We start from the raw sequence: 12,412 nt of genomic DNA, 5'->3' as shown, positions 1-12,412 counted from the left end.
AAGTCCCATTTGTCTATTTTTAGCTTTGCTGCATTTGCTTGTGGGGTCCTAGTCATAAATTCTCTACCTAGGCCAATCTCCAGAAGAGTTCTTCCTATGTTTTCTTTTAGAATTATTATGGTTTCAGGTGCTACATTTAAATCTTAATCCTTCTTTAATTAATTGCTGTATATGGTGAAAGATAGAGATCCAATTTCATTCTTCCACATATGGTTATCCAGTTTTCCCAGCACCATTTATTAAATAGCATGTCTTTTCCCAAGTGCATGTTTTTATCTGCTTTGTCTAAGATCATTTGTTTGTAGGTACATGCCTTTATTCCTGGGTTCTCTGTCCTGTTTCATTGATTTATGTGTCTGTTTTTATACCTGTACCATGCTGCTTTGGTTACTGTAGCCTTATACTATAATTTGAGGTCAGGTAATAAGATGCCTCCAGGTTTTTTTTTTTTTTTTTTTTTTTTGGCTTAAAATTTCTTTAGCTTTCTGGGCTCTTGTTAAGTTCTATATAAATTTTACGATTTTTTTTATAATTCTGTGAAATATGACATTGATATTTTGATAGGAATTGCGTTCAATCTGTAGATTGCTTTGGGAAGTTTGTTCATTTTAATGATATCAATTTTTCTAATCCATTATCATGGGATATTTTTTCTATTTGTTTGTGTCACTTAGATGAAATTTTAATTTAGAATACTTAAAGAGACACCTAAAGTTGTTAAGCCAAATGATTTTTAGTGAATTGGCACATAGACAAAATTTCACTATTCCTCCTGCTAACTTCATAAAGATTAATTTAAAGTGTCTCCGCTTTTGGGGAGATTTTTCTAATACAATACAACCATATTGAGTTTATATGCCTTCTTTGTGCATGCTACAACTTCCCTTATTACACTCCATAATATATTTTTCTATGAATGTATTAGTCTCTATCCCTGATTTTACTGTGCTCTTAACCTTAGCTGCATGTTGGAATTGCATGTGGAGCCGTTAAAAAATGATACCTAAGTCCCACCACAAACGACTGTAATTTAATTTGTCTGAGGTGTGACTTAGACTTCATAACATTAAATATTTTATGAGGTGACACAAATTTGCAGTCAGAGCTTGAGAAAATTTGTTTTAAATAGAGCACTGGTTCTCATAGCTGGAATCTCATATGAATCATTTGAGGGAACTGTTGAAAAATACTGATTCTTGGATTCTGCCTCTGTCCAATTAAACCAGAATCTCTGTGGGTGGGACACAAGCATTGCTGATGTTTACTTTTTATTTATTCTTTTTCTTTTTATCTCAGGTTATTTTCATGTTTATTTAGGATTGAGAATCATTGATCTATCACTTAGGAAATTGCTAAAAATATGCAACTCTGAGTCCCATCCATGACCTACTAAATCAGGATCTCCAGAGTCTTACCCAGTAATTTATGTTCAAACAAGCCCTGGAGCTAATAAAGACATAACTCTAAAATATGAGAACAACTGATCTAGTCAGTTATACTTAACCTTGGCAACAAATTGGAGGCAGCTATGATGCTTTAAGAATACTGATACCTGGTTCCTCTTCCTCAAATCGACTAATTGAATTGTTTGGTTGTATGTTCTTGACACTGGTTTTTTTGGAAGCTCCCCAGATGACTTTATGTGTAGCTAAGACTAAGAACTACTTCCCTAGTACACGAGCAATTTGAGAGCAAAAGACTATGACAAAATCAGCTTTACAGGTTCTGAATATGGCACAAGATTTGACACTTATTGAATGTGGAGGAAACTTGAAAAGGACGGAAAGGTAAACATGACCAACCATGCTACAAAGGGTTAGGTCATTTGGATTCCTCCATAAGCAATTCAGGTTAACTACATAGTCTTCAATAGTCACCCAGAGATTCTGACTTTCTGACTTACTTTTTATTAACAAAGATTTTCTTCATTTTCCTTTCCAAAAATAAAAAAAGTGTTGGTTCTAGAAAGATTATATTTGGATAATTTCAACTATGCTACTCTTTAGAATAATAAGTTAAAGTAGAAAATATATTCAAAACCTTTTAGTTTTAAAAATATATCAGCCTTATCATAACTGGAAACCATTCAGCACCAAATGGCTCTGTTAGAAAAACAAGGAACTTAAAAAACACTCCAGGAACAGATCAGTCATAATGATCTTTAATTATTTATGAAAACAGCTGCATTTCTTTTTTTAAATCTGTTTTCCAGCAAGATCCTCAAATTTCAAATTGTTTTAAACCAAAAGCAAGAAATAAATATTTCATTATTGTTAAGAATACAAAAAGCTTAATAATCAACCAAGTTTAGGACCTCTTAAATATTTTGTAATAGAAATTTGATTAATACAGGAACTAAAAGTGAAAAGTATAATTTTTAAAATTAATTATTAATTATTTCAGTACTATATTTATCTATTGCAGTAATTATTATAATAAATACATTAAATTGAAATGTGCTATTGAAAACATACTATGTAAATTATAATATCAGGATATTAGTCATCTACACATAAATACAATGACAGTAATCAACCAAAATGTTTTCTCATGTAGTATTATTTCAGTTTCATAAAATAGTCAAAATTTCATCAACAGTGTGTCAGCATCCTAAATAATTAGAATTTTTGTTTGTTTTATTTTGCTTTTTTAAAATTTCACCTAAACTTGGGCTTGCTTTCTTTAGATCCCTCAAAATCTTGGACCTTACCGCTATGACCTGCCCTTAACTGATGATAATACTTTCTGACCAGAAAAAAATACTATCCTTGTCTTCCAAGCAAAATATCCTTAATAAATAGCAAGATGCATGGAGACAACAGCTCATACAAGAATTTACAAAAATGGTTGTTGGTTTTGGTTAGCATAATAAGGAATTCTGAATTATAATTTTAATAGCAAAGATCCAAATAACAACTATTATCAGAAGGAGTACAGGATGTTGGAATTTGAATCAATTGTCTTCTTTGTAGTGATAAAATGAGAGCTCATCTCACATTGCCTGAATCCTTATTTCAAGTGAACTTTAGTATAATTAGTTAATATGCTTTGGCACAAAACTAAGAACACTTAAAACCTTTGGCAAAATGTGGAGGAAATGGACAAATTCTTGTAAACACGCAACTCCCCTAAGCTCAACCAGGAGGAAATAGAATTCCTGGACAGACCTATATCAAGCACAGAAATTGGAACAGCAATAAAAATATTCCAAAAAAAAGTCCCAGACCAGAATTTTAACAAACCTACAATAAAGAACTCAAACAGTATCTCAAAATTATAAAGGCCATATATGACAAAAACCCAGAGCCAACATCATACTGAATGAGGAAAAGTTGAGAGTGTTTCCACTTGGAAATGGATAAAGACAAGGATGACCACTGTCACTATTTCTATTCAACATAGTGATGGAAGTCCTAGCCAGAGCAATCAGGCTAGAGAAGTAAATAAATGGTATCCAAATGTTGAAAGTGAAGGTAAACTACTGCTCTTTGCTGATGATATGATCTTATATGAAGAAAATCTCAAAGATTCTGTCAAGATATTGCTGGAATTGATAATTAAATGCAGCAAAGTGTCAGGTTACAAAATCAATGTACAAAATCAGTGTTATTCCTATATACCAACAATAGTCAACCAGAGAATCAAATCAAAGACTCAGTAACTTTCACAATAGCTACAAAGAAAATAAAATACCTAGGAATATATTTAATCAAGGAGGTGAAAGATCTCTACAAAGGGAACTACAAATCACTGAGGAAGCAAATTGCAGATGATGTAAATAAATGGACAAATATATCGTGCTTGTGGATTGGCAGAATCAACATTGTTAAAATGTTGATTTACAGATTCAATGCAATCCCCATCAAAATACCGTCATTTTGCAAATCTAGAAAAAATAATTCTATGCTTGTTTGGAACCAGAAAAGAGCCTGAATAAGCAAAGTAACCTTAAGCAAAAGGAGCAAATCTGGAAGCACCATTTTACTAGACTTTAAACAATAATACAAGGTGATAATAACCAAAACAGCTTGGTACTGGCACAAAAATAGAGACATAGACAAATGGAACAGAAGAACTCAAATATCAAACCATCTACGTATTGCCAACTGCTCTTTGACAAATTAGTAAGCAATATACACTGGGGATATACACACCTAATGGGTGTGATGCTCACTGTCTGGGGGATAGACACGCTTGAATCTCTGACTTTGATGGGGCAAAGGCAATATATGTAACCTAAAAATTTGTACCCCTGTAATATGCTGAAATAAAAATATTAATACACACACACACACACACACACACACACACACACACACACACACACACACTGGGGAAGATAATCCCTATTCAATAAATGGTGCTGAGAAAATTGGATAGCCACATGTGGAAGATTGAAACAGGATCCATATCTCTCACCAGTCACAAAAATTAATTGAAGGTGGATAACAGATTTAAATCTAAGACCTGAAACCATAAGAATTCTAGGAAAAATTTTTGGAAAAACTCTTCTAGATAGCAGCCCAGGCAAAATATCTATGAAGAAGACCCCAAGGGCAATCACAGCAACAACAAAAATAAATAAATAAATAAATAAATAAATGAGACTTGATTAAATTAAAGGCTTCTACACACACAAGGAAATAATCAACAGAGCAAATAAAGAGCCTACAGAATGGGAGAAAATATTCTCATGCTATACATCTAAAAAAGGGCTAATAATGAGAATCTACAAAGAGCTAAAGGAAATCAGCAAGAAAAAAAATCCAATAACCCCACTAAAAAGTGGGCAAAAGATATGAAGAGAAGCTTTTCAAAAAAAGACTGAATAATGGACAATAAACATATGAGAAAATGCTTATCATCACAAATCATCACAGAAATGTAAATCATAACCACAATGCGATATCACCTAACCCCAGTGAGAATGGCTTTTGTCAAAAGATGTTGGCATGGATGCTGAAATAAAGGAACACTTATAGACTATTGGTGGGACTCTAAACCAGTGCAACCTCTATAGAAGTAAGTATGGTTATTACTCAAAGAACTAAAAGTAGACCTATCATTTGATCCAGCAATCCCACTACTGGTTATTTACTCAAAGGGAAATTAAGTCATTTTATCAAAAAGACACTTGCACTAGATTGTTTATTTTAGCACAATTCATAATCACAAAGATGTGGGATTAACCCAAGTGCCCATCAATTCATGAGCAGATTAATAAAATGTGGTATATGTGTACCATGGAGTAGTACTCAGCCCTAAAAAATGAATTAATACCTTTTGTAACACACTGAATGGAACTGGGGACCATTCTCATATGTGAATTATCACAAGAATGAAAAAACAAACACGGCATGTACTATTAAATTGGAACTAACCAATCAGCACTCATGTACACAGATCAAAGTAAAACTCAATGGAAATTATACAAGTGGTATGGGGAAAGAGGGGATGGGTGAAATCATACCTAACAAGTACAATATACACTACCTGGGTGATGGCAACACATAACTTTGACTCAAACAGTATAAAAACAATCCATGTAACCAAAACATTTGTACCCCCATAATATCTTGACATAAAAAATAAAAAGAAAAGTTGTCTACCTATTTGAATAAATACTAAGGAAGATGATAGCTGGATTGCATGATAAGAACATGGTAAATTTGTAATGTATTGCCAAAATGTTTTCCAAAGTGACTGTATCATTTTACATTTCCATCAGTAAAGAATGAGACTTAATGTTGCTCCACATCCCCACTAGCACTTTTTCTTATCAATGTTTTGTATTTTGGGCATTATAATAGATATGTGGTGGTATCTCATTTTAATTTGCAATTGCCTAATGATACATGATGTTGAGGATTTTTTCATATGCTTATTTGCCTTCTCTATATCTTCTTATGGAGGTTGTCTTTTCAGATATTTTTCATATTTTTAAATCGTAGGGTTTTTTTCTTCTTATTAATTTTTATTTATTTTTTATCATTTTATTTCAAAGTATTATAGGGGTACAAATGTTTTTGGTTACATGCATTGATTTTGTTATGTTTGAGTCAGGGTTATAAGTATTCCCATCCCCCAGGTAATGTTTATTGTACCCATTAGATAGGTCTTTGCCTCCTCCTTACTAAACCCCTCCCCTCCACTTGATTTCCACTGAATTTTACCTCCCTCTGGGCACATGGGTGCAGATCAGTTAGTTCCATTTTAATAGCAAGTACATGTGGTATTTCTTATTCCATTCTTTAACTACTTCACTTAGGATAACGGTCTCCAGTTCTATTCAAATTGTTGCAAAAGGCCTTAATTCATCCTTCTTCATGGCTGAGTAGTATTCCATAGTATACATATACCACTTTTGCTAATCTACTCATGAATTGATGGGCACTTAGGTGGATTCCACATCTTTGCAGTCGTGAATTTTGCTGCAATAAACATTCAAGTGCAGGTGTCTTTTTGATAAAATGACTTCTTTTCCTCTGAGTAAATACCCAGTAGTGGGATTGCTGGATCAAATGGTAGGTTTACTTTTAGTTCTTTGAGGAACCTCCATACTGTTTTCCATAGAGGTTGTACTAATTTTCAGTCCCAACACAGTGAATAAGCCTTCCTTTCTCTCTGCATCCACACCAGCATTTGTTTTTTTGGACTTTTTAATAAAAGCCATTCTATCAGGGATAAGGTGATATCTCGTTATGGTTTTAATTTGCATTTCCTAGATAATTAGTTGGACATTTTTTCATATGTTTATTGGCCATTTGTCTATCTTCTTTTGAAAAGCCTCTGTTCATGTTTTTTGCATACTTTTTAAAGGGGTTGTTTTTTCCTTGCTGATTTGCTTGAGTTCTTTGTAGATTCTGGTTATTAGGCCCTTATTGAATATATAGCTTGTGAATGTTTCCTCCAATTCTGTAGGTTGTCTATTTGCTCTGTTGATTATTTCCTTAGCTATGCAGAAGGTTTTTAATTTGACCAGGTCCCATTTGTTTATTTTTGTTGTTGCTGTGATTGCCTTTGGGGTCTTATTCATATTAATTTTTAAAAGTTATTTGTATATATTGGATAACAGTCCTTTATCAGATATGTCTTTTGTAAGTATTTTCTTCAAAATTTTTTTTGTTTTCTTAATATCTACTTCATATTTATGATTTTCTGCTTCTACATAGTTTGGCTTAAACTTTGTTTTTTGTGTGGTGCTTTTGTTTTCTGTTGCTTAAGTTAAAATTTGAAGTCATTTTTTAAAGATTTTTCTTCTTTTCTTATTTTTATCCTGTTTTATTGGGGTATAATAGATAAACAAAAATTATATGTATTAAAAGTGCAAACATGATGTTTTGATATACAAATACATTGTGAAATTATTAAAACAATCAAGCTAATTAACATATCTACTACCTCACATACTTACCTTTTTGTGGTGAAAATACTTAATGTCTTCTCTTTAATCAAATTTCAGTAACTAATGCCTTATTATTAATAATAGTCACCAGGCTGTACAAGAGTTCTCCAGCACTTATTCATCTTATACCTGAAAATTTCTTCTCCTTCACCAATATCTTTCCATTTATGCCCTCCCCCAGCCACTGGTAACCACTCTTCTACTTTCTGTTTCTATGACTTCACTTTTTTTTAGAATCCACATATAAGTGACAATTTGCAGTATTTGTCTTTTGATATCTTGCTATAACTTAGCATAATGTTCTCCAGATTCATTCATGTGGCTGCATATGACACGATTTCCTAATTTGTTAAGGTTAACTAGTATTACATTGTGGTTATATATAACCTTTTTTTATCCATTCATTTGTTGATGGATGCTTAGGTTGATTCCGTTTCTTGGATATTGTGAATAATGCTCTTTGAAATAGTGATTTTATTTCCTTTAGCTATATACCCAGAAGGATTGCTAGGTCATATGGTAGTTCTATTTTTACTTTTTGGAGGAACCTGCACATTGTTTTCCATATGGCTATGCCAATTAACATTTCCAACAATATATAAAGGTTTTCTTTTCACAAAATCATCATAAACACTTGCTATCTCTAACTTTATGATAATAGCCATCTGAACACATGAGAAGTGCTATGAGACTGTGCTTTTGATTTACATTTCCATGATGATTCATGATGTTGAATATTTTTTGTATACATGTAGGCCATTTTTATCCTTTCTTTGGAAAAATGTCCATTCAGGTCCTTTTCCCAGTTTTTAATTGGTTTATTTGTGCCTTTTTTTTTTCTATTAATTTGTTTGAGTTCTTCATATATTTGGGATATTAACCCCATAATCTGAAAATATTGCAAATATTTTCTTTCATTCTGCAAACTTCCTTTTCATTTTACTAATTGTTTCCTTTGCTATGAAGAAACTTTTCAGTTTGATGTAGACCCACTTGTACATTTTTTCTTTTTTATATGCATTTGATGTTATATCTAAAAATAATAAGATAATTTTCAAGAAGTTTTTTTCATATATTTTATTCTAGAAGTTTTACATTTTCAGGGCTTACATTTAAGTTATTAATCTCTTTCAAGTTAATTTTTGTATATCGTGTAAGACAAGGGTCTAGTTTCATTCTTTTGCTTTTGGATGTCCAGTTTTCCCAACATCATTTATTGAAATAACCATCCTTTCCCCATTGTGTATTCTTGGTGTCTTGTGGAACATTACTTGACTGTGTATGCATGGGTTTACTTCTGGGCTTTTTACTCTCTTCCATTGGTCTTTGTGTATGTGTGTCTGTGTGTATTTTCTTTGTGTCTATACTCTATTAATTTCATTACTGTAGCTTTGTAATGTGGTTTTAAATCATGGAGTATGTTGTCTCCATCTTTGTTCTTGTTTTTCATGATTGCTTTAGGTATTTAAGGACTAATAATTTCAACAAATGTTATAATTGCTTTTCTAAATTTTCATTGGAATTTTGATAGGGATTTCAATGAATTTGTAAATTGCTTTGGATTGTATGGGCATTTTGACAATATGATAATTTGAAACCATGAAAATGAGATATCTTTCCATTTATTTGTGTCTTCTTCAATTTCTTTCAATGTTTAATAGTCTCAATATCCAAATTTTTCACCTCCTTGGATAAATTTATTACTATATATATATTTTAATGTTATCATAAATGTAATTGTTTCTTAATTTCTTTTTTGGTAAGTTTATTGGTAGTATATAAAAGCATAAGGGCACACCTCTAGCCCTGGCTTTGGTGAGACAAAGGCATTACTTGTAAACAAAATGTTTGTACACTCATAATATTCTGAAATTAAAAAAAATTAAAAATAAAATAAAATTATGCAGCATTTAAGAAACATAACGAATTTTTGTATGTTGATTTTGTATCCTGAATATTTATTGCATTTATTTATTCTAACAGTTTTTGTTAGGATTTTCTATTTATAAGGTCATGTCATCTGCAAACCTAGACAATATTACTTCGTCATTTTTTATTTGGATATCTTTTATTTGATTTCTTTCTTAATTGTTGTGGCTAGGACTTCCAGTATGATGTTAAATAGAAGTGGTCAGAATTGACATCCTTGTTTTGTTCCTGATCTTCCATTGAAAGCTTTTAACTTTTCACTGTTCAGTGTGATACTACCTATGGGTTTATCATATGTCCTTTATTATATTAAAAAATCTTCTATACATAAGTTTTTATCATGAAAGTATGAATAATTTTGTCAAATGCTTTTTTTTGCATTGGTAATTTATTTAAGTAGCTATGTCATATGTAGGAGCAAAATAAACTTTCAATGTACAAATAGATCTTTTAGCAACTATAGACTTCCCTGGTATTTCTTGAAACCTTTTATACTACTGTGAACTTTTTATTTACCTTTCTTTATCTCTGTATATATGATTTATTTAATATATTAATGTCATTCAAAATACAGTGTCAGGACATGATGCAGTTGAACCTTCTAGTAATGTTTGTCATCAAGCACCTATGCTCATATTAGACTGCTGGCACCCCACTACTGTTAGTGGTTCCTGGGATTAATGCCAAAGCAGTGCTAGTTATCTGCTCTTCTGCATAGCTAGTGCAGAGAATTCCCAAACAGGTCACCTTCCTGAGACTTTGCTTCCCGTATTAACCCTTCATCACCTTACTGAAGGCGAATATTGCATGCCAGAATAGACATAATGTATATATGTGCCTCCTTAAGTAGCTAAAAAGACTTTTTCACTTTTAATTACTGAATAATATATACATATTTATAGAAAAACATCTAATGACTAAAGTTGATCCATCTGGTCTTTGCCTTAATTGCTGTTTCATTTTTACTGCAAATGTATATATCTTCAGGTAAAAGATATTAATCAAAAAATCCAAACCTATAAGTACCAAATGATTTTAATTGATTTTGTCAAATGCTTTTTATGAGTTGATCGAGATGCTCATATGGTATTTTTCTTTCATTCTGTCAATATAGTGTATCATATTTACTGATATTAATATCTTGATTTATCCTTGCTTCCAAGGGATAAATCCCACCTGATCATGGTCTATGATCCTTTTCATGTGCTGTTGAATGTGGCTTCCTAGTATATTGCTGAGAATTTTTACATCTATGTTCATTAGAGATATTGGCCTGCCATTTGCTGTTCTTGTAATATCCTTGTCTGGCTTTGATATCAGTAACATTGGCCTTGTAAAATTAAGTTTAGAAGTAATCCCTACTCTTCAATTATTTCAAAGAGTTTGAGAAAGATTGATATTTATTCTTCTGTAAAGGTTTGGTAGGACAGAGGCAAGATGACTGACTAGAAGCAACAGGCATGTACTCCTTCCTCAGAGAAGAACCTTGAACAGCCCCCAGACCCAGACCCAGGGAAGGAGTAAGTAAGAGACTCTTGGGGCTCCACATTTCTACCTCAGATCTTTACAATTTTAGCTACAGAAAAGCTCCTCACCCCCTCACCCCTCCCCAGGCCTCCAAACTGGCATAGGGAGCTGCCTGGAGATCATGCAGAGGCATTGCTCAAACTAACATGGTGTTCCCCAAGCTTCCTAACTCTAGTCACCAGCGGCATGGAGTCATTCTGAGAGCCCTTCCTCTAAGGCTCTGAGCCATACTCTGAGGTTGCTGCTGCTACTTCAGGCTGCCAGGCTGGGGATGGAGATGGGAACCTAGGTTTTCTCACATGCCACAAAGTCAAGTTCTGCTGCCACAACTGTGGGCTACTGTGGGATCAATTGTTGTTTGGAACACATGTCCTATGCCTCCTGGCTTTTCCCTGAGCTGACTGCCTGGCTACTAACATGAAGAGGGTTATACCCCTCCAAGTAGCTGGTCAGCAGCACAACTGCCATTGACCTGTCTGAATGTTCTGTGAGCAGCCTGAGACTAGCATCCTTCTTCTTATCACAGTCAGTGCGTATATGCAGGGGGCCTGAGGACAGGTCGATTGGCACAGTCCTGTGCCCCCAAGACACAATCACATTGTTTAGGGGCATGAGAAGGAGATTTGAGAACTGATCTAGAGTAGGGAAGGATCCCCCACAGGTGGAACTGAGAGAAGAGTATGGTGTGAGTTTGTGCTTTGGCACAAGTGGGGTGCCCCTCCCTTTACAGCAACAGGCAGGGAAGGATATGGCCTGATAACCCTGGTTTCTATCCAAGGCACGGAGGCTCTTGGCCTTGGGTTGTTTTGGGACCTGATTGCAGACTGCTTGAGAATTTCCTAGCTGGTTTGGCCTCCTGCTGGGTAGGCAGATGCTGGATGGAGATTTACCAGATCAAAGGAGTGGGAGCTGAATGTTCCCCACTACTGAATGCTGGGCTGTGGATTCTGGAATGCCCCTCCCAACCATGCAGGTTCTATGGAATGATGGAAGTACCTCCACTCCTTCCTGGAAGCTTGACCTGGTAGCCTAGGAAACCCCCCAACCCCGATTAGAGCAGTGCTTGTTTCTGCCTTTGGGGAGTCTAGGTACAGGCTTGTTCAACCCTATCCCACACAGATTTGTACCCCCCATCTGCCTGGGTGGTGACAGAACAAAGGGAAGAAAGCACTGGGAGTTGCAATGCTTGTGATGTCACTTGGGATGTCCGTCACTTGGGATTTCCATCACTTGGGATGTCCAAATCCTTCTACTGGTTAATTAGGGACAAGCATAAATTCCACAAACACCATGGTTGGCTCTCTCCTGCAAGTGCCACCTACTGGCAAGGAGGTCAACTTGTGCAATCCATTATAACATTTGCTGACACAGTTGTACAGCAGTTGGCCAACTCTTAACTGCAAGCACTAGCTGCTGGCTTGGAGTCCTGCCTGGATGTCTTAATATAATTCATGCTCTTAGAAGTGCACAGTGCTGGGGAATGATATAAACTTGCAGAAATCTTCATCTCCTCTTTTTGACAGAAGTCAAGAAAACTGCCCACACACCTAG

This window comes from Lemur catta, chromosome X (genome assembly GCF_020740605.2).
Source record: "Lemur catta isolate mLemCat1 chromosome X, mLemCat1.pri, whole genome shotgun sequence".
NCBI classification, from domain to species: Eukaryota; Metazoa; Chordata; class Mammalia; order Primates; family Lemuridae; genus Lemur; species Lemur catta.
This window is presented reverse-complemented; position numbering follows the sequence as displayed.